The sequence below is a fragment of the Mustela lutreola genome, chromosome 7 (assembly GCF_030435805.1).
Source record: "Mustela lutreola isolate mMusLut2 chromosome 7, mMusLut2.pri, whole genome shotgun sequence".
NCBI lineage: Eukaryota > Metazoa > Chordata > Mammalia > Carnivora > Mustelidae > Mustela > Mustela lutreola.
In genome coordinates this window covers 46,798,008-46,819,430 of record NC_081296.1, presented here as the reverse complement: position 1 = coordinate 46,819,430, position 21,423 = coordinate 46,798,008, and the positions used below count along the sequence as shown (strand labels likewise).

At 43.9% G+C, this 21,423-nt stretch overlaps 1 protein-coding gene across 3 annotated transcripts in view; it reads right to left on the bottom strand.

Moving 5' to 3' along the window:
- FAM81A (family with sequence similarity 81 member A) overlaps positions 1–6,701 on the bottom strand; it is an 81,333-nt gene extending 74,632 nt beyond the window's left edge. For 2 of the 3 annotated variants that reach the window (XM_059180654.1, XM_059180656.1), the window contains exon 1: positions 6,574–6,701. The gene's annotated coding sequence lies outside the window, so the exon portion shown is untranslated. The remainder of the gene's footprint in view (positions 1–6,573) is intronic. The other variant, XM_059180655.1, reaches the window with a different exon arrangement.
- Between the last annotated feature and the right edge of the window lie 14,722 nt (positions 6,702–21,423).

The following is a 21,423-nucleotide window of genomic DNA, read 5'->3' as shown; positions in this document are numbered from 1 at the left end:
AACAGGTGGTCCGAGGGCTCCCAGGGAGGATGGGAGCCTGAGAAACTGCTTCTCACACATGCAGCTGCTCATTTGGGGTGTGAAGGAATAGATGGGCCATTTTTAATATGCTATGTTAGCTTTCTATACTCTCTTTTTTAAATCAAATGTGCCATTTCTTTGTCTTGACACATACACACCAGGTTCAGGTGTCATTAGGGGAAAATCACTTACCCCACTTACAACACGTTAGTACCTTTTCAAATTACCTGTCGGTTTGCTAAAAGGCCCTATTTTGAGCCCCCCATCTACCTGACTCCCAGAGCAAGGCATGGGGCTCCCACCCACCATCACGTACCAGATGCTAGCAGACAACTCTAAGATCACTCTGCGCAGTTCGCGAAATGATTTCATCAAGGAAATGAGTCCAGTCAGCAAATACTCATTGAGCCTCGACAGTGCTGAACGAGACAAAGCTCCTACTCCAGAGCTTCACGCCGACAGGGAAGAGTAGAGAGGCTGGTACCTGCTGCGTGAGGGGCACAAACCAGGCCTCACCTTTGGGCAAAGGCAGGACCAGTGCCAACTGTTGGGCATTCAAAAGGGAGGAGTTAAGGAAACACAGGGCAGCAGGAGAAAGTGTGGAGGGAGGGCAAAGTAGAAGAAGCCCTGCCTTGTGGAAATTCCCCGCGCAGGGGCTCCTGGTGGAGGGCCGCTGGGATCGTGGGCAGAGGGAGGCGGTAGGAACAGAAAGGAAGCGGAGCAGTTGAGGGAGACCTTGCAGGGAGCACCTCAACGCTCAGCGGTCAGCTGCATGTGGGAGGGTGGCGAAGAGAAGTGAGAATGAGCCGCGGGACCAAGCGCGGGTCACAGAGGATGGTGACAGGCATGGAAATCATTAGCGAAGGCAGTGAGAGGGGCACACTGTTGCCCTGTGGGATGCCTCCCGAAATCCACCGTGAGAAGCTCCAGGCAAACCCCAGTTAAAGGACACCGTACAAAATATCAGTCTGTCCCCTTCCAAAGCGTCAAGTCCGAGGACAACAAGTCCAAGGATAACTGAGGAACCATCCAGACGAAAGGAGATTAAAGAGGCATGACAACAAACACAGCTAAAGATTTAAAGATTTGTTCCTCCTCTTCTACTATGAAGGACATTATTAGGGCTACTGGGGACATGCGAGTAAGGTCTGTAGATTAGACAACAGTATGGAATCAATGGCAATGTCTCAATTTTGGACTCTCGTTATGCAAGCAATGTCTTTGTTTTATGGTTTTTTTTTTAATTTTATTGTAAAGATTTTATTTATTTATTTGACAGAGAGAGATCATAAGTAGGCAGGGAGGCAGGCAGAGAGAGAGAGGAGGAAGCAGGCTTCTGCTGAGCAGAGAGCCCGATGTGGGGCACCATCCCAGGACCCTGGGATCATGACCTGAGCAGAAGGCAAAGGCTTAACCCACTAAGCCACCCAGGTGCCCTGAAATGTCCTGTTTTTTAGGAAACAACACTGAAGTACTGGGGGAGGTAGGTAAAGGGACATTATGTCTACAGCTTAACTCTGAAAAGGCTCTGAAAAACTACAACAACATATGTATGTGTGCATGCATGAGTGTGTGTGTGTGTGTGTGTGCGCGCGCGCATGTCTATGTGTGTGGAGAGAGAGCACGAAAGAGAAGGATAAAGCAAGTGGGGCAAATGGTCAATATTTGTAGAATTTGGGTTAAAGATGCAAATTATTTAAGTTATTCTTTTTTTTTTTTTAAGATTTTATTTATTTATTTGACAGAGAGAGATCACAAGTAGGCAGAGAGAGAGAAGGGGGAAGCAGGCTCCCTGCTGAGCAGAGAGCCCGATGTGGGGCTCGATCCCAGGACCCTGAGATCATGACAAGAGCCGAAGGCAGAGGCTTTAACCCACTGAGCCACTCAGGCACCCCTATTTAAGTTATTCTTGCAACTCTTCCGTAAATCTGCTTTATTTCATAATAAAAAGTTAAAAAGGTGAAAGTGATTTAAGGAAGCCATGACAAGGAGCTGTTTAGAGACCGAACAGTTGGGCTTCTGGGTATCAGATTCCGAATGGAATTTGGGAGAGGGTAGGCTCAAAATGCAGCTCTGAAGGCCTCTGGAGGCGTAGGGAAAGCCTGGTGAAAGTAGGCTCTCCGGTCAGAGTGCCAGGATTCCTTTCTCAGGTCTGCCCCTTCACAACCAGTCACTGACTTAGGTTATTTTCATTTCTCTCTCCTCCAAGTTCTTCACCTGCACAACAGGAATGATGGGAGTATGTGCCCCACAGACGTGGAAGGGGATGAAAGGACAGGGTACGGGTCAGTGGCGACGCCCAGTAATGCCCAGGACAACCACCCAATGACAACTAACGTCAGCCGCAAGGTGAGTTGACAGCTGGGACAGGGAGAAGGCAGGAGGTCAGCAGAGGAAGAGAAGAACGCCAAGAACAGGACCCCCCAGAATCCCACGTCCGGAAGTCTGGGGGAAACAGGAGGTAAAGAGGATTGAGCTGCTGGTGGATAACCAGTGACACGGAGACAAGGGAAGAGAGAGATCCAGGCAGCAGGCGGCAGGGCAGATCAAGGAGGGAAAGACAGAAACAGGCCTCAGCTCTGCCACCAGGACACCACTGCGGGAGCTCCACAAGAAAGCAGTTTCAGCACAAAGGTGAGGGTGGGGCCAGACAAATGAGTGGGCAGTCAGAGGAGGGAAACCCAGAAGACAGCAGAACCCGGCAGCAGGGTGCACACGACACAGCCAGACACTGGAGCCTTTGCCCTAAGTGCTCTTGAAATGAATTTAAAATTAACAAAAACCTGGGCCACCTGGGTGGCTCAGTTGGTTAAGGTTAAGGTGCCTGCCTTCGGCTCAAGTCACAACCTCAGGGTCCTGGGATTCAGCCCCACATCCGGCTACCTGCTCAGTGGGGAGTCTACTTATCCCTCTCCCTTTGCCTCTGCCCCTACTAATGTGTGCGCGAACGCTCGCGCTCTCTCTCTTTCTGTCGTAAATAAATAAAAAATCTTAATAAAAATTAACAAAAACTGGAAATTGTGCTCCTCGGTCACATTAGCCACATTTCATATGCTCAGTAGTCACACTGTAGCCAGTGACAATCACACTGGACAGCGCAGGTACAAGATATTTCCAACATCACAGAAAGTTCTAGTGGACAGAGTTGGGACTCTAGCAGTTTCTTTTATTATGAGAAAGATGACTTGCACATACGGTGGGGTGAGAGTTGGGCAGAGTAAGGAGGGACCAAAAAAGCTGAAGAGAGGGAATAACAGACAAAGCAAGCTCTCTCATGAGGCAAGAAGGAAGGGCAGAAGTCCAGAGAATGGAGAGTGTGCAGTATATATGGGTTAATTATGGGGAGGGGACTTGTAGACATGTTTTTGCCTTACAGAAAGAGGAAATAAAGAAGGACAAAGATGGGTAAAGAAAAATGTTTGGGGGGAGCCTGAGTGGCTCAGTCAGTTAAATGTCTGCCTTAGACTCAAGTCATGATCCTGAGCCCTGGGATCGAGCCCCTTAGTGGCCTCCCTGCTCAGCAGGGAGTCTGCTTCTCCCTCTGTCCCTCACCTTGCTTGTGCTCTCTCTCTCTCCAATAAATAAATAAAATCTTTAAAAAAAAAAAAAAAGAAAGAAAGAAAAATGTATGGGGTGGTAAGGTAGGTACAATGACAGCTTATACGGAGGCAGAGGGCAGTAAACCAGGATGTGGACATCCTTCATCTCTTAGTGAAAAAGGGCTGCTGAAAGGAAACTGACTGGAAGTGTAAGAAATGGGAAGATCTGGCACAACCTCTAAAGGAATGCAGTCGTGAGTTAATAAAAGATGGATTTTTTTTTCCCATAGAAAAGCAAGACCTAGGTGAAATTAGAGCCAGCATAAATTTGCAGTGGAACCAGTCCACAGGTCTTTGTGACTTTCTCCTGGATAACTTGGCAGGCTGGGAGAAGAAAAAGTAGATAATGAGGGTGATTTTGGATTGAGGACTGGAATATGAGAAGCTCAATATGTTAAGAATAAAGATTCCAGGATTCCAGACAGAACAGAAATGGCTGGCAACATCTAGACTCCAAGCGGAGAAACGGAGCCATAAGGGGATTGGAACAGCAAGCAATTAAGGGACCAGAGTCCTCAATAATGGTTAAAATTCTGTGCTGTAAGTAGAAAGAATCAGCTGAGCAGACTAAAGTCCAGATCTTGAAGGTAGAAAAAATTCTCCAAACGAAACAAACCCAAAATGTGAGTGGTTGACGTTAAGTGGACATTAAGGCCATAGGAGTTGAAGACCCTGAGGAACTTCAAGGTCAATGAGTTAACAGAGCCTCAATATAAACCTCAATGTCATGGGCAAGAGACAAGGTAGAGAAGAGAACCAAGCCAGTTGCTCGTGTTTATCTGTCTGTTACTTTTTTGTAGCATCAAGGGAAGTTCTTGCCAAACTGGGGTATACATCAGAATCACCCACAGAACTCAGTCTTCTCTCCCCATCTTCCTTCCTCCTCCTTCTTCTTTTTGGGTTTGTTTTTAAAATAAGGATTTGTAGGTCTTGCCCATCTTGATGATTCTCATTTGGTGTATTTGAGAGAGTCTAAAGTGCCACATTTTTTTCATAATACTCTGGGTCATTCTAAGAAACCACCAGGTTTAGCAAGCACTGATCCAGAACATAAGAAGGAGGGTATAGGGCATTGAGCAGACAGCATGACCTTGTGAACAGAATACTTTGTTAGTGAACGGGTTAATGGTTTGGAGGTAGCACTGAGAAGCAGGAAATCCAATCCCTGCTCCGGTGAGACCGAGACAGGAGAGGGCTATTCTGAGAGAAACTGTTCACTCAGGCTCTGGTGCTAGGGGAGGGACAGAAGATAGGCTCAGCTGCAGAAAAATGAAAATTCAGGAGTATCGCTGTAGGATGTGAGAAACAAGAGACTGAAAGGCAGGTTTGGAGACACAAAGGCCAGTGGCCTAGAGAGAGAGAAAGTGGACTAGTTTGTCCCTGAGGTTCCCAAGTGTAATGAAGTATATGATTCACTAAAGATTTGTATGGCTTAGTGGCTGAATTCCTGCAGCAAGGATTTTTCTGTCTGAATGCTATCAGATTTTTAACACGTAAACCATTAGAGATTATTAAACCATCAGGTAAACAAGCTTACAGAAGCTTATTCATTAACACTGAAAATGTCTTCCCAGCCCACATTTTTATACAGATGAAATCAGATTGGAATGAACATTAAGGATTTAGAGCAGAAAGCCAGAAGAGGCAACCCCAAGGACCTATGAGAGGGACAGGGTACTTTCTCCTTCCCCTCTTCTTGGAAGAGGGAAGTTTATGTACTGAGAATATACAAAGGGGCCTGAGTGTCTTTTTAGCACCAGCCAGTGCTAAAAATAGAAAAGGTGTCATAGCTTACTGGGTCTCAGAGGTACCTTCCTCCCAATACACACACTCCATGACAAGGCCCCCACCGGAACACAGTGGGCAAACCCTAGGGATGCTTCTCAGTAAAGAATCTATTTACTTTCACAAACCCAACTATTTAAAGAGCAAGCTGCAAATGTTTGCCCCTGCTTCCCAGAGAGCTGCACTCCTGTGGACTCAAATCATTCTAGCGTTATTTCTGGTTACTCCTATGAAATAATTCCTATCACTGACATACACAGACTTTAAGATGAGAGCGTGAGCACAGCCGGGCACGCGCACACGCGCGCGCGCAGAAACACACACACACACACACACACACACAAAAACCTCGTGCATACTGAAGAAATGACTCACTTAATTTGCTGCTGCCTGCCACTGTTGGGTTTTGATTTTACCTGTTCAAATACAAAGTTTCCTATGAGATTAACTACAGGAAAGAACAACTCGGGAGGATTAACCCTGATTTTGTTCCTGACTTTTAGAGCACCCAAGAGGTTTCAACCTGGGCATCTTGAGAAGGCACTCTGGGCCACCCACGGTTTTCTGTCCATTATCTTCCATAAAACGGCAACATTTCTTGCCACTTTGAGAGCCAATTAATGGAAACCCCTTGTCTAACAAACATGATTGAGTCCTGTAGATCCTGTTCCTGCAGAACCCTACTTTGGGACCCTTTCTCAGCTTACAGTGCAAGGGAACAACAGCACTGTGGAACCGCAAAGAGCCCAAGCCTCTCCCTTCAATGAGAAAGGGGTGGGGGGAGGCAGAGAGGTTAACCTGTCCAAGGTCACTCAGCTCTGAGTAGTAGGACGGCTGACTTACCACCACCCCCTGGCAATATGTGCAGCACCCCAGCTCCCCCAGACAGTCCCTCCCGGCTTCTGTTGGTTTGCTAGCACGCAACTCCCCCCGGCCCCCGCAGAAATGCAATGCCAGTTGCGTTCCGTGCCCAACTTCATCCCCTCGCGTCAGCATGCAGTTAACCCTCTCGCCGGCAGCACGTCACATGGGCCACGCGCAGCTCTCTCTCTGCCCCCCAAGCCTATCTCCCCGGCGGCTGCCCCAAGGTCACCGGCCGTCCCAGGGAGCTCCCGCCGCCGGGGAGCTGAGCCCGTCCGACCGGGGGGGCCCGGGGCGCGGCACTCACCGGCGCGGGGGGCGGGCGCGCCGCGGCTGCCCATGTCCTCGCCGGCGCGGCTGGGTGCGGCGGCCGCTGGCGCCGGCTGTGCGGGGCGCCCGGCTGCGGGCCCGCGCCGCGGGGAGCGCCGTCCAATCAGCGCGCGCCTGCCGCCTGGCCCGGCGCGCGGCCCGGCCGGGTTCGCGGCTCCCGGGGGGCGCGAGCCGCCGCGCGCCGCCCGAGCCGCTTCCGGGCGCGTTGCCTGGACGCGGTTGCCGTGGCAGCCCGAGCTGGAGGCTTTCCCCGCGCACCCGCGCCCAGCCTGGCGGCGCCGCCCCTCCTCCCTCCGCGTTCCCACACCCAAAATAGCCTCTCCTCGTCGCTGCTGTTTCCCACAGAGCTCTTATCCAAGCGGCTCGGAGTTGGCGGGCGGGGATTTCGCTTATTGGAAAATAAATCCTGTTGTAGGGCTGGATGACTTGAAGGGAGAGGTGTTGAAATGGTGTCTGATTAGGATAATAGCCATGGTGCTTGCACTGTAATTCTCTCCAGAGCCTTCACATTCCTTATTTACTAAACCTCTTTCCCACAAGAAAGCGTCATTTATCTCCCCTCCACTCCCTTCCAGATCGGGGAGAAGCTATTTTATGAGGCCACCGTCTGCTAAGCTGCTCGCGTGCTGACGCCCCACCTGGGCAGGTGAACTTAGCCTCCAGGCTGCCAGGTGCCCTTTAAAGAGTCGCCTTGACGGCCCCCGCTGGGTCCAAGGATTGTGTTGCGCCGCAACAGACACGACGCAAGAAGGAACTGCTGCCACCCCTCTTCTTGACTTCCCCTCCTCCTCCCTTCTCCCTCATTCCTTTCCCAGAGCGTCCTAACTCTTTCCACCTTCCTCTCAATTTTGAGTCTGAGCAGGATGCACAAGCCGATCCACTCAATTTTGCTTCCTCTGGGTGCGCGGGATTTAAACAGAGCTGGGGACCCCCACCTTTCCCCGCCTCGCCGCCTCCGGTTCGTGTCTCTTTCATGTCGCTAGTATTTACCCAGTACATGCATTCTTGTCCGTCTCTCCCACCAGTCCGGGCCCCTCCAACCCCGGGGAACGGAGCATGACGTGATATTAAGACCCTGGGTGGTGGAGTCAGCCTGAGCTGTTTTGGAATCCTCCCTTCGTCAGTTTGGAATCCTGCCTTCGGGGTGGACTTGGGTATTTTGTGGCTGTTTCCACACTTATAAAATGGAATAATACCCCCCCAACACACACACACACACACACACACACACACACACACACACACACACACAAAGGGGTAATACATAGTAACACTCATGAATCAACAATATTGGATGTCTTTCCAATACTAGCATCTATGCTTAGCTTTAAGACACAATGGTGAAGAAGAAAAAGACACAGTTCTCTGCTCTCATAGAGCTTACAGCCTGAGACGCAGTAAGAAAAAAAAAATCACAGACATATGTGAAACTGCCATCATGATAAGAAGAGTATATGGCTTTGAGATCTATGATAAGAAGATCTGACTAACAGCATCCCTTTAGGGCTGCAAAGGCTCAATGGTTATTGTCTCCTTTCCCTCCTTAGGTTCCCACTGCCTGGCACACAGAATACATTCAGTAAATATATACTGAATTAAATCCTATGTCATAATGATAACAGTATCACTTAGTTTCCCAGTGACTTTCATATGGAACTTGTCACTATGTCGGGAAGGGTGTGAAGGTATTACTGGAGAGTGCCCATTCAAACCTGGGACCCACCATCAAAAGTCCTGAGGAAGGTTCACAATGTTTCTTGCCTGTCCTATTGGGTTGCCTTCCAGTGTGTAAGGCATGCATCTCAAATGAACACATGAAAGTTCTCCCTGTCTTACTTCCCCTCTCTGCTTACTTTTCCACTCTCTTCCTTGGTTCAGCTCCATCCTGCCACTCCTTGTTCCGAGCCTCAGGACACCCACCCCTGGCTTCCTAGGAGGTGGACAGTGGACTCTTGTATTCCTCAGAGTACAGCACCTATAAACCAGGAAAAAACTCCCTGCAGCTGCTTCTGCTGGCCTACAAAGCATAATTTTGATGCTCTTTTGCTGCAAGACTCCCTCACTCTCAAGGGCAAAGAAAGGGAGGGCTGGAAGGGGAAGAGCTCTGGTCGCATATATAAACCCTTTTATTTAGCCTGACTTTAATACCCTTCTTAAAAATCATACCAGGCGGGCGCCTGGGTGGCTCAGTGGGTTAAGCCGCTGCCTTCAGCTCAGGTCATGATCTCAGGGTCCTGGGATCAAGTCCCGCATCGGGCTCTCTGCTCAGCAGGGAGCCTGCTTCCTTCTCTCTCTCTCTCTGCCTGCCTCTCCATCTACTTGTGATTTCTCTCTGTCAATTAAAAAAATAAAATCTTAAAAAAAATAAATAAATAAAAATAAAAAATATAAATAAAAATAAATAAAAATCATACCAGGGGCACCTAGGTAGTGCTGTTGGTTAGGTGTCCACCTTGTTTTTCTTTTTTAGAACAGAGAGACAGAACACAGGAGCCATGGGGAGGGGCAGAGGGAGAGGGAAAAGCAGGCTTCCCACTGAGCAAGGAGCCCGATGTGGGGCTCAATGTGGGGCTCAATACCAGGATTCTGGGATCGTGACCTGACCAGAAGGCAGACACTTAATTGACTGAGTCACCCAGCTGCCCAAGTGGGCTACATTTCAAAAAAAACTATCTATCCAGAATCATTGATCACAGCTCATTACAGGAAATGGATTTTTTTTGCTCTACTTTAATTTAAAGAACTATGATTTGGGATACCTGGATTGTTCAGCCGTTAAGCGTCTGCCTTGGGCTTGGGTCATGATCCCAGTATCCTGGGATTGAGCCCCAAATTGGGCTTCTTGCTCAGTAGGGAGCCTGCTTCTCCCTCTGCCTGCTTGTGCTCTCTCTCTCTCTCTCTCTCTCTCTCTCTTTATCAAATAGATAAAATCTTTAAAAAATAAAAAATCTTTTAAAAAATAAAAAATTTTAGGGGCACCTGGGTGGCTCAGTGGGTTGAAGCCTCTGCCTTTGGCTCAGGTCATGATCCCAGGGCCCTGGGATCGAGCCCCGCATCGGGCTCTCTGCTCAGGAGCCTGCTTCCTCCTCTCTCTCTCTGCCTGCCTCTCTGCCTACTTGTGATCTCTGTCAAATAAATAAATAAAACCTTTAAAAAATTAATAAATAAAAAATAAAATCTTAAAGGAAAAAAAGGGAATGGGGATGGTAGTGATGAACCTAAGAGTAGAATTGATTGAGTTAGTTAGTACAAAATGATATATTGTGTTCTCCATTGCTTCATGACTGCAACAGTGTATATAGAAGATATATTTATTTATTTATTTATTTATTTATTTGACAGATCAGAAGTAGGCAGAGAGGCAGTCAGAGAGAGAGAGAGGTGGAAACAGGCTCCTTGCTGAGCAGAGAGCCCAATGCAGGGCTCGATCCCAGGACTCTGGGATCATGACCCGAGCAGAAGGCAGAGGCTTTAACCTACTGAGCCACCCAGGCGCCCCACAACAGTGTATATAAAAGCAGACTTTTTTCTCCTATCTTGAAAATGTTCACTTGGCACTAGAAACCTATTGATCATTTTTCTCATCTTCCCTGTACTGCCAGCTCCTCTAAAAAGCGACCCATGTCTGCTTTTGCATTTGTCCAGCAGTCCATCTTTTCTTAACTGCAGCAATCTCATAATGAAAAATAATTATGGAGGGGTGCCTGGGTGGCTCAGTGGGTTAAGCCGCTGCCTTCGGCTCAGGTCATGATCTCGGGGTCCTGGGATCGAGCCCCACATCGGGCTCCTTGCTCGGCGGGGAGCCTGCTTCTCTCTCTCTGCCTGCCTCTCTGTCTACTTGTGATCTCTCTGTCAAATAAATAAATAAATAAATCTTTAAAAAAAAAAAAAAAAAAAAAAGAAAAATAATTATGGAGATCACCAGTGACCTTCTGTTCACTAAATTTCCTTGGCTTTCTATAGGACTTGTTGCTTTAAACTTTTCTCTGACATTGTCCCCAACCTTCCTCTGGTTTTTCCTCATTGTTTGCTTTGTACGAACCATCTCCTTCTTCCTGGTCCCTATTTGGGACTATTCCTTTCAGGTCAATCCTTGGACACATTTTTCTTAGTGAAGAACTGTGTGACACCATGTGACATACCTCACAACGGATCGTGACTCCTCACTGAATTTCAAGCCTCGGTTGAGAATTGCTGATTCGGAGATAAATATTAACTCTTTATCCTGCAGGGTTCACTACATTATTGGCCTAACAGTATTCTAGCCTTTTCAAATACCACTTTTGACCCATACAAGCCTTTGACCTTTACCTAGAAGTGCATACTTTCTGGCCTCAGTGATGCCCTGTACATCATATCTTCATGATTTTTGGTGGTGTTAAGACACAGGTAGGACCAGAATTTGGCTGTGCGATAAATCAGGTAAAAAAAAAAAAAAATCTTCATAGTGTATCACTATGTACATCATACTACTTATTGTATATAAGTATATAAGTATGAAGTATATAAGATATACTTCACAAGATTTTTCTATTTAATGACTGGTTGGTGAATAGTAGAACAGTTATCAAATTTATAAAATTATTCTCTGTGATGAAACTATTATTGATAATCTTTGCCAGTATAAAGTGATTTGTGATAAATCATAGTCTTAAGTTTTTAAAATTTTTTATTTTTTTAAAATTTTTCTATCTATTTACTTGATAGACAGAGATCACAAGTAGGCAGAGAGGCAGACAGAGAGAGAGAGGAGGAAGCAGACTCCCCGCCAAGCAGAGTCTGACACGGGGCTCCATCCCAGGACCCTAGGATCATGACCCGAGCTGAAGGCAGAGGCCCAACCCACTGAGCCACCCAGGCGCCCCTAAGATTTTATTTTTAAGTAATCTCTACACTCAATGTGGAGCTCGAACTCATAACCCCGAAATCGAGAGCGGCACACTTTACTGACTGAGCCAGCCAGGTGCCCCTGGCTTTTTTTTTAACTGTTTCATCAAATAAGAGGAATCTTACATAGAGCAGAGGTGGGGTTCAGACCTTGGAACACTATCTTCTTAATAACCAACTAAAAATTTAGGTTAATAACCAGTTAAAAGGATATATATAATTCTTTATGGCTTTTCTTTGTTGATAATAGTAACATTTTAGGATTAAGGAAATCCCATTTTTAGTCTTTCATATGTAAAAATAACAGATTTTTCATATGTTTTAAGTAAACTGTAATTGACATGTTTTTGCTAATAGTTTCCCTTCAGGTGTTGGCTAATTCCCACAGAAATGATGTTTTGCTTATGAATTTGTTGGTGAATCAGTCTCACAGGATTTTTAAAAGTAACTATAATTAAGGTACAACCAGGAGAGAAGGCATAAAATTTTGAAAGATTCTTCTTAGAGAAGTGTTAACTTAGGAAGTGCTATCTTTTTTTTTCTAAGATTGTATTTATTTGAAACAGACAGAGAGTGAGAGAGAGAACTAGCAAGCAGAGTGGGGGGCAGTGTGGGAGGCAGAGGGTGAGGGAGAAGCAGACTCTCCACAAAGCAGGGAGCCCAACATAGGTCTTGATCCCAGGACTCTGGGATCATGACCTGAACCTAAGGCAGACGCTTAACCGACTGAGTCACCCAGATGCCCCAGAAGTTTCATGCCACAACGGCTCAGTATAGTTAAACAAACATGTTTATCTACCTTGTAGTAGCTAGTCATGGTGCCACGCTCAAACAATGAAGCCCCACATAAGCTGACACTTTTGCTTCAGCTTCTCTGCTCAGTAGTACGTTATGTGTGGGACAGTGACCCTCATAGACAGAATTAAAAGACAACCTTCACTTCCGTTCAACGACAAGAAAGGAACAATATCCACTATGTGAAAATATGCACAGCATACACGTTATCATAGGCACTACCACACCAAACCACAGTGAAGCTAATCGAAGGAAAAAAAATTTTTTTTTTAAAGATTTTATTTATTTATTTGACAGGCAGAGATTACAAGTAGGCAGAGAGGCAGGCAGAGAGAGAGAGAGAGGAGGAAGCAGGATCCCCACTGAGCAGAGAGCCCGACGTGGGGCTCGATCCCAGGACCCTGGGATCATGACCTGAGCCGAAGGCAGAGGCTTTAACCCACTGAGCCACCCAGGCGCCCCAATCGAAGGAAAAATTAAGATTATCAGTCCTGTCCTTACAGAATCCTGTCCTTACTGGCCCTGGGCTGGTGGTACAAATAGCCAGTGTTTCTATGTCAGACCCCGTGCTAAATGCTTTACCTATAGAATTTCAAGTCTTCCTTGCAATAGCTCGTGAGTAAAACTGAGGCTTCAAGGTATGATGTGGCTTGTCCAAGATTCCAAAGCTATTAGGTACTGAAATGGTAATGTGACTATGGGTCCCTCATACGCCACCCTGTGCCTTAACCAGGTGCTAGATGGCCTCTCCATGATGACGTCAGACTAGAGAGGAAAAATGCAACACAAATTCAGTATGTAATATGTGTGGCACAGTGAGGCCTAAATAAGTATTTTTCCTTCCTTTATCTTCCCCCAAGGATAAAACATATCAAAGAATATGAATAGTAACATATTTAAAAAACTCTTTTGAAAGAGTAAATTAATTTTAACATTCTGTCTGATTTCTTACAGCTTCATCCCAGGACTGTACTAGCCAAAGAGTCAAGATTGAGTGTAATTTTCCGAATGAATCTGGTAAAAGAATCTTTAGTTTAAAACATACAGAGCCAGAGATGAGTTGGGATTTGAACATCTTCTTTTTTTTTTTTTTATTTATTTGACAGAAATCACAAGTAGATGGAGAGGCAGGCAGAGAGAGAGAGAGAGGGAAGCAGGCTCCCCGCTGAGCAGAGAGCCCGATGCGGGACTCGATCTCAGGACCCTGAGATCATGACCTGAGCCGAAGGCAGCGGCTTAACCCACTGAGCCACCCAGGTGCCCCAACATCTTCTTAAATAATGAAACTGAAGCAAGTTTTTTATGAGTGCACACTTGTCAGCAAAAGGTATATAGAAATATATACTTTCCAAAAGTCTTAATTAGTAGAAATACATATTCTTTACTTAAAATAAAATTAATTTTTTGTGCAACAGCTCTTTTTTTTTTTTTTGCAACTGCTCTTAAGAAATATCAAGTATAATCCCCCTTATTTCCCCTTCAATATTTGGATACACTTCAATTATTTTCATGCACATATAACAGATTTCCCAAGGCAAGAATAAGTGGGTTGTAGGATTTTCTATCAGGAGCTGGAGGACCACAGAGTCATGAAATTAAGCTATCATCACTATGGACTGAAGACATAGCCTTCTCTTCCCCCTTAGAATCATAAATCATAAATCTGACACATTCTTATTTTCTTTCCTTAGAAGGCTCCATACCGTGAGGTTGCAGGAAACTATTGGTATGTGCTTAAGCAAGTTACTTAACCTCTCCTTGATACAAGTTTCATCATCTATAAAATGGGGGTAATGTAGTGCCTACCTAACTGGGTTCTAATGGAGATCAATTCATGTAAAAAACTTCAAATAATATTTTAGTTACTATTTTAATATTATTTGTTATATCTAATGTCACTTAAATTTTACTCTTAGTATTTTCTCCTATGACCCAATTGGAAGAGTGGTGATCTAATTAATATTGGCTCAACTATTTTATCTAATATATGGAGACAGAATTTGGTAATTAATCTGGTTGACTCGTTCTTCACACCGTTACTCATGTTGCTTGTCTTGCAACAATACGAATTCTCCTTCCGGTGTCAGCCACTCCCCAAAACCATCCCTTTCATTTGCATGTAGTTATCAAGGTCCTAGTCAAGTGTATATATTGGTGCTAATATCCTAGGTCATTTTTGGCTGCGCCTACTGTGAATTCCAAAGTCTCTCTTCTCTAAGAACAATGAGCGAGATTGTCACAGTATGTCTTCTGCCTTATTTATCTGACTTTTTACTGCCCCACCTAAATTATTCAACCAAATTAATTATCCACTCAGGCCCTAAAAAAGGGGAAGAGCCCTATGTATTTCGTGCCATGGGAAAAGTGAAAATGGCGTCACTGCTCCCTCCTCCTTCCTCCACCTGCCAGTTGAAGTCGTCCTCACAATGGACATCTCTGAGGATGAACACACCTAGAATGACTGTGGAATCAATGGCGACCGCCACTGCCACCAACACCACACAATTATCTGGTCCCTGCCTTCAGCTGTTTGATTTATTCCTATGAACTATATAAAGTAAGATTTCAAGAAGCATCATCAGAACAAGAAAGACTTTCACCTCCCTAGTCCCACCATCTGACCTGGGTTTTGCCTTCTATGATTCTTCTCCACCTGCTACCCTGTCCTTGGCATCAGGAGTGGATGCAGTCCTGTTCCTGACCAGTATCTTTGCCCACATCTCTCACATCAGAATTTAGACCTTAGCTTTTCCAGCCTTATTTTCTCCCAAATTCAATCACTAGAATAACTAATTATTATTGGTTCAATTATTTTATTTTACACATGGAGACAGAATTTGATAATTCCAGTACTTCACAGATCTTTTTGGAAAGGTTTCAATGAAAAAACAAAATTATTGCTAATTCAGTGAGTTTGAAACCTAAGAATACCCAGTATCTGACCTTACCATAATCAGTTTGACCTTGCTTTTTCCAAGGAAGATTCTACCTTTTTCCTGTGGAAGAAATTAATAATATCTGCATGAAAACCTCCACAAGAGATATCAGATTTTCTTTTATTCAGTTTAAAAAGAGAAAATTATTAAGTCTTTAAAAATCCTCAACACAGGGTGCTTGGGTGACTCAGTGGGTTAAGCTTCTGCCTTTGGCTCAGGTCATGATCTCAGGGTCCTGGGATGGAGTCCCGCCTCGGGCTCTCTGCTCTGCAGGGAGCCTGCTTGCCCTCTCTCTCTGCCTGCCTTTCTGCCTGCTTGTGATCTCTCTCTGTCAAATAAATATATAAAATCTTTAAAAAAATCCTCAACACAGACATTTTTTATGAGCAATATTGAAGGATGGGACAACCAGTAAAACTGCCATAGTAAGCCCCCTAAAGTTGTAGAAAATTATACAAAAAAAATTCTTATAACTGAAAAACATGATTACCTAGATTGACTAGAACTACCAATTATCTTACTGAATGAATAATAAAAGACCATACCAAAGCAACTCACTTTGAAATTTTGTAACACCTGAGGTATCTGGCTAGCTCAGTCTGTTAAGTGCCCAACTCTTGGTTTGGGCTTAGGTCATGATCTCAGGGTTGTGAGATCAAACCCTGCTTTGGGCTCCATGATGGGCATCCAGCTTGCTTAAGATTCTCTCCCTCTCCTGCTGCCCCTTCTCTCTCTCTTTCTCCTCCTCTCAAAAAAAAAAAAAAAAAAAAATCATAACACTAAAGATAAAGAGAGGATCCTAAAATATTCAAAACTCTAAGAATATCACCTACAAAGAATCAGGAGTCAGAATGACATCATACTTCTCAACAGAAGCAGTGAAATAAGCATCGGTACCTTTAAAATTCTGAGAGAAACTTATTTTCTTTGTAGAATTCTACCCTCTGCTAAACTATCCATCACATCTGAGGGCAAAATAAAGATATTTTCATACATGCTAATTCCCAAAAGCGTGCGCCATATACACCCTTTCTCAGGACTCTACTGAGAAATGTTAACTGTTTTAGAAAGTAAACCAGGGCGCCTGGGTGGCTCAGTGGTTAGGCCGCTGCCTTCGGCTCAGGTCATGATCTCGGAGTCCTGGGATCGAGTCCCGCATCGGGCTCTCTGCTCAGCAGGGAGCCTGCTTCCTCCTCCTCTCTCTCTGCCTGCCTCTCTGCCTATTGTGATTTCTCTCTGTCAAATAAATAAATAAATAAAATCTTTAAAAAAAAAAAAAAAAAGAAAGTAAACCAAAAGGAAAGAAACATCCACTCTAAAATAATAACAAAAAGAATTCTTGGGAATATAACAAAAGGAATCACAGAGCTCATGTCCAGCAGGTCTTATAAAGAGCCACCAGTGTGGACTGAAGCAAAAAGCAGAGCCCACAGGGAGGATACAGCCAAGAAAATGAGAGAAAGAGAGAGAGAAACAGATTACTTAATATGTCTGACCACGGTGAGAAGAACTCTAGTTCTGTAGAAGGTTTATAGATGAACTAGTGGGTGGTACAAAAAGGATGAAACCAGTGGCCAAAGAGGCAATTATTAATGCCAGGACTAAAAGTCAAAAAGTTGTATGATTATACCTGGCTCAGCTGTGAACACTAGACATAATGTAAACGTTGACTGTTAGTTTAATCCAAAATTGTTATGTCACTGTATTGAGAAGTTTGGGGGAGAAGAAGTATATATGATAGTTTGAGGCATTTAGGAAAACTAAATCCCCAGATGCCTAGGCGGCTTGATTAACCCTCTGCCTTTGGCTCAGGTCATGATCCCAGGATCTTGGGATCGAGTCCCCCATCGGACTCCCCGCTTAGCAGAGAGCCTGGTTCTCCCTCCCCTGTTCCCCCTGCTTGTGCTCTCTCTCTCTCAAATAAATAAATAAATAAAATTTTTGAAAAATTGGCTCAGTGGGTTAAAGCCTCTGCCTTTAGCTCAGATCATGATCCCGGGGGCCTGGGATAGAGTCCTGATGTGGGCTCCTTGCTCAGTGGGGAGCCTGCTTCTCCCTCTTCTTCAGCCTGCAGCTCACCCTGCTTGTGTACTCTCTGTGTCAAATACATTAAGAAAATCTTTTAAGGAAATAAAATAAGTACATGGATTCATTTGATGCAAATAAGAAATAAAAGAAAATCCGGATTTATGAGAAAAAGTCTTGAGAATATTTTAAAAATACCTTTTATTTTAAAAGTTCTCAGGTTATTTACTTGGAGTCTTATTACTGCCTTTCTTCCTAGGACATAATTTCTGTATTTCTATTTCAGGCACATTCAAAATGTGTGGTTAGCAAACCATAATTCTTCCATTTGAGAAGGTCTTATAAAACCTTTTTAAGGGGACTTAAGATACTAATTTAAAAAGAAATTTTATTCAAAAAAACCCACATAAACCCATTGACTGCATAGTAAAATGTTCCAAATATATTTTAATAACTCTCTGATCAAAAAAAAAAATCAGTCAGCCTTAACTGTCAGCCTTAACTCATTAAAAATAAAATAGTCAAGGGTCGCTTGAGTGGCTCAGTTGGTTGGGCGTCTGCCTGCTGCTCAGGTCATAACTGCAGGGTTCCTGGATCGAGCCCCGCATCAGGCTCCCTGCTCAGCAAGTCTGCTTCTCCCTTTCCCTCTGCCTCTCCCCTGGATTCATTCTCTCTCACTCTTTGTCAAATAAGTGAATAAAATCTTAAAATAAAACAAAATAGTTAAGGAGAGGCCTATTTTATTAATACAAAAATATTTTCCAGATACATAGAATACTCATTTAAGGGGTGTATGTGTGTGCGTGCACGCGTGTGTGCAAGTGTGAACAACAATAATGTTTTAGAGCAAGAGAAAAGAAAAGAAAAAATTCATTTTAGTTGGCTTTTTATAAACATTACAAACAACAAAAAGCCAGGGGATCTTTTTTTTTCCTCATAACTCGGATAATAGAAATAATTTGTCTGCTGAACATAAATTATATGAATTATCATGTAACAGAAAGACTCTAGGATTCAGAATAAAAAGATTTGGGTTTAAATTTTGGCTTCCTCTCTTCTCTTACTAACTGAATGATTTGGGGAAATCCATTTATTTTTGAGCTTCAATTTCCTCATCTGTTGAACTGTGTTAGGCAGTATTTTAGGCCAAGGGGATATATTAGTCACTGTCTATGTGACTACATTAGTTTATGCCTTCGTGGAGCTTATAATTTGAATGGGGGAAGATAATAAACACACGAGCAAAGCAATTCTATTTATTATTATTTTTTTAAGATTATATTTGTTTATTTGACAGAGAGATCACAAGTAGGCAGAGAGGGGAAAACAGGCTCCCCGCAGAGCAGAGAGCCTGATGCAGAGCTCCATCCCAGGACCCTGAGATCATGACCTGAGCTGAAGGTAGAGGCATAACCCATTGAGTCACCCAGGTGCCCTATTTATTTATTTTTTTTAAGATTATTTGAGAGATAGAGGGCAAATGGAATCAAGCATGGAAAGGGGCAAAAGGAAGAGAACTCCAGCAGATTCTCCGCTGAGCACAGAACCCAACAAGGGGCTGAATTCACACCCCTGGATCCTGACCTGAGACAAATTCAAGAGTCAGTCACTTAACAGACTGAGCCACCCAGGCGCACCTCGAGCAAAGCAATTTTAGATAGAATTGAGGATCGTGGAGAAAATTAAAAAAGCCATAGGATAGTGAGCAGCATGGAGCATGGCTAGTGCCAAAAGAATGGTTAGCATGGACTGCTCTAAGGAGTTGGTATTTTACACCCAGATGATCGAAAGGCAGTTATGTGAAGATTCAGGGGGAAAGAACTGCAGGCAGAAGGAACACCCACTAAAGAAGGGTCTTGACATATAAGGGGAGTCGGAAGAGGGCTGGTGTGATCAGAGATTAGAGAGGAAGGGTGCAGAGTAGTAGATGAATTCAGAAGGCACTGTGTGTAGGAACTTGAAAGCCACTGTAAGGAGCTTAGGTTTCATTTGAGATGAGAACCAAAGGGCAGTGGTAAGTAGAGGATCTAATTTGATCTAATTTGTCCTGTTGGCTATTTTGAGAATGAATTCTACGAGGGCGTAAGAGAAAGCAGAGAAACTGGTTTCAAGGCCTTTGTAGCAGTGAGATATGATGATGGCCCGGATTACAATGGTTGTAGGGGAGATGGAGACCACGAGCAGTGGATTGACGTTGCATATGATGTAAAAGCAGAGTTCAGCCAACCTGTCACGAATTAGACATGGAGGAAAGAGGGATCAAGGTTGTGGGCATTGTAGTTTTTAATCGGAGCCGCTGGGTAAATTATGATGCCATTTACAAAATGAAGAAGGCTGTGGAAGGATCAGGTTTAGGGGCAGAAATCAGGAGCTCAGTTTCACACATATTAAGTAGGGGATGCCTATTAAATTTCCAAGAAGACATACCAAGGTGGTAGCTGGAAGTATGAGTCTGTTAAGTTTGAGGGAGAGTTTGATATCACTGGATTAGCGCTAGTATATAGTAGGTACTTAAAGCCACAGGAATGGATGAAATCATCTAGGGAAGACATACAGATGGGGAATTGTGTAGGTCCTAGAACCAAGCCTTGGAGCAGAGCAGGAGGAACCAGATGCCCAGACTCAAGAACCAAGAACCAGGAAAGAAGATTGAGAAGAAGGAGCCCGTGTAGTTGGCAGAGGACCAAGAAAGTCTGGTGACACCAAAGGCAAAAGAAGAGTTTCAAAGAGGGTGTTGATGCATGGGACAGTTGGGTTAAAGGCTGATGAAAAGCTTCAGAATTAGGGCGCAAAAGGTGAGTGATGGATTTGGCAACATGGAAGCCACTGGTGACCTTCATGAGGGCTGTTTGGGAGGAGTGGTGGGGACAGACTCTATCGGAGCAGGCTGAGGAAAAGACAGAAGATGAATACAAGAAGAAGTGACAGTAGACAGTGCTTTCTGGAGTTGTGCAGCAACAGAAAGCAGAAAAATGGTAGCAAAAAAAAAAAAAAAGCCAGAAGTCATGAGATGGGATCAGCAAAGGTTTTTGGTTTTTAGTTTTTTGGTTTTTTTTTTAAACAAGACACTGAAGCAGGTTTCCTTTCTGATGGTAGTGATTCAGCAAAAGGAGGGTAACCAGTGATGCAAGAGAAAGGAGGTAATAGTTATAAATCATGATTTTAAAATCTTAATAGGTGAATAAATACAAGTTCCTGAAATTACATGAAATAATTTCCAGCAAAAACTTAATTTAGGGGCACCTGGGTGGCTCAGTCATTTAAGTGCCTGCTTTAAGCTCAGGTCCTGGTCTCAGGGTCCTGGGATCAAGCCCCGTATTGGGCTCCCTGCTCAGCAGGGAGCCTGCTTCTCCCTCCCCACTGCCTCTCCTGCTTGTGCTCTGTCTCTTTTTTTTTTCTCTCTCTCTCAATGAATAAATAAAACCTTTAAAAAAAATTCTTTAATTTTGAACAGTCTGGGGAAGATTTCTGCTGTTTGGTTAGCTTCTTCTCAACCCTAGTTTCAAAGTATTTAATCTTTAGTCTGCATGTATCCAATTTCATGCTTGCTGAGAGTTTAACTTACTCCATAATTCACACTTGTCACAAATAATAAGTCTGTGTCCACATAGGGAATTATTATTTTGTAGTGACTAAAAGATCAAGTCCTAGAGTCAGGCTGGCTTGGATTAAGCCTCAGCTCTCCCACATGATACCTGTGTGGCCTTGGGAAAGTAAATTAAAGTCTCTGAGCTTAGTGATTCTTTTCTATTAAAAGTTAATAATACCTTTTTCATTAGGCTGTGAGTCTTAAAGAAGAAAATATATGTGAAGGATCTGAGACATAGGAGGCATTCCATAAATAATAGCTGATATCATCAATACTGAATAATGGCAAATCAAAAAACAAAGTGAAAAGATACTCATATGTTGAAACTCTTCCAACTGTAAGAGTCAATAAATTGCCTACTGAATTCAAGAAGTGACAGAAATGTCTTGAATTAGCCACATAATCTTTGCTTTCATACAGTTTTCAAAAGGTATAACTTACACAACAAATAATACATCATATGTTAATTTAAAAAGATATATGTTAAATATTTTATGAAACTAGACAGAAGTGGTGTTTCACAACAGCATGAATATCCTACATGCCAGTACGTTGTGCACTTTCTAATGGTTAATTTTATTTTTTTTAATTTTAC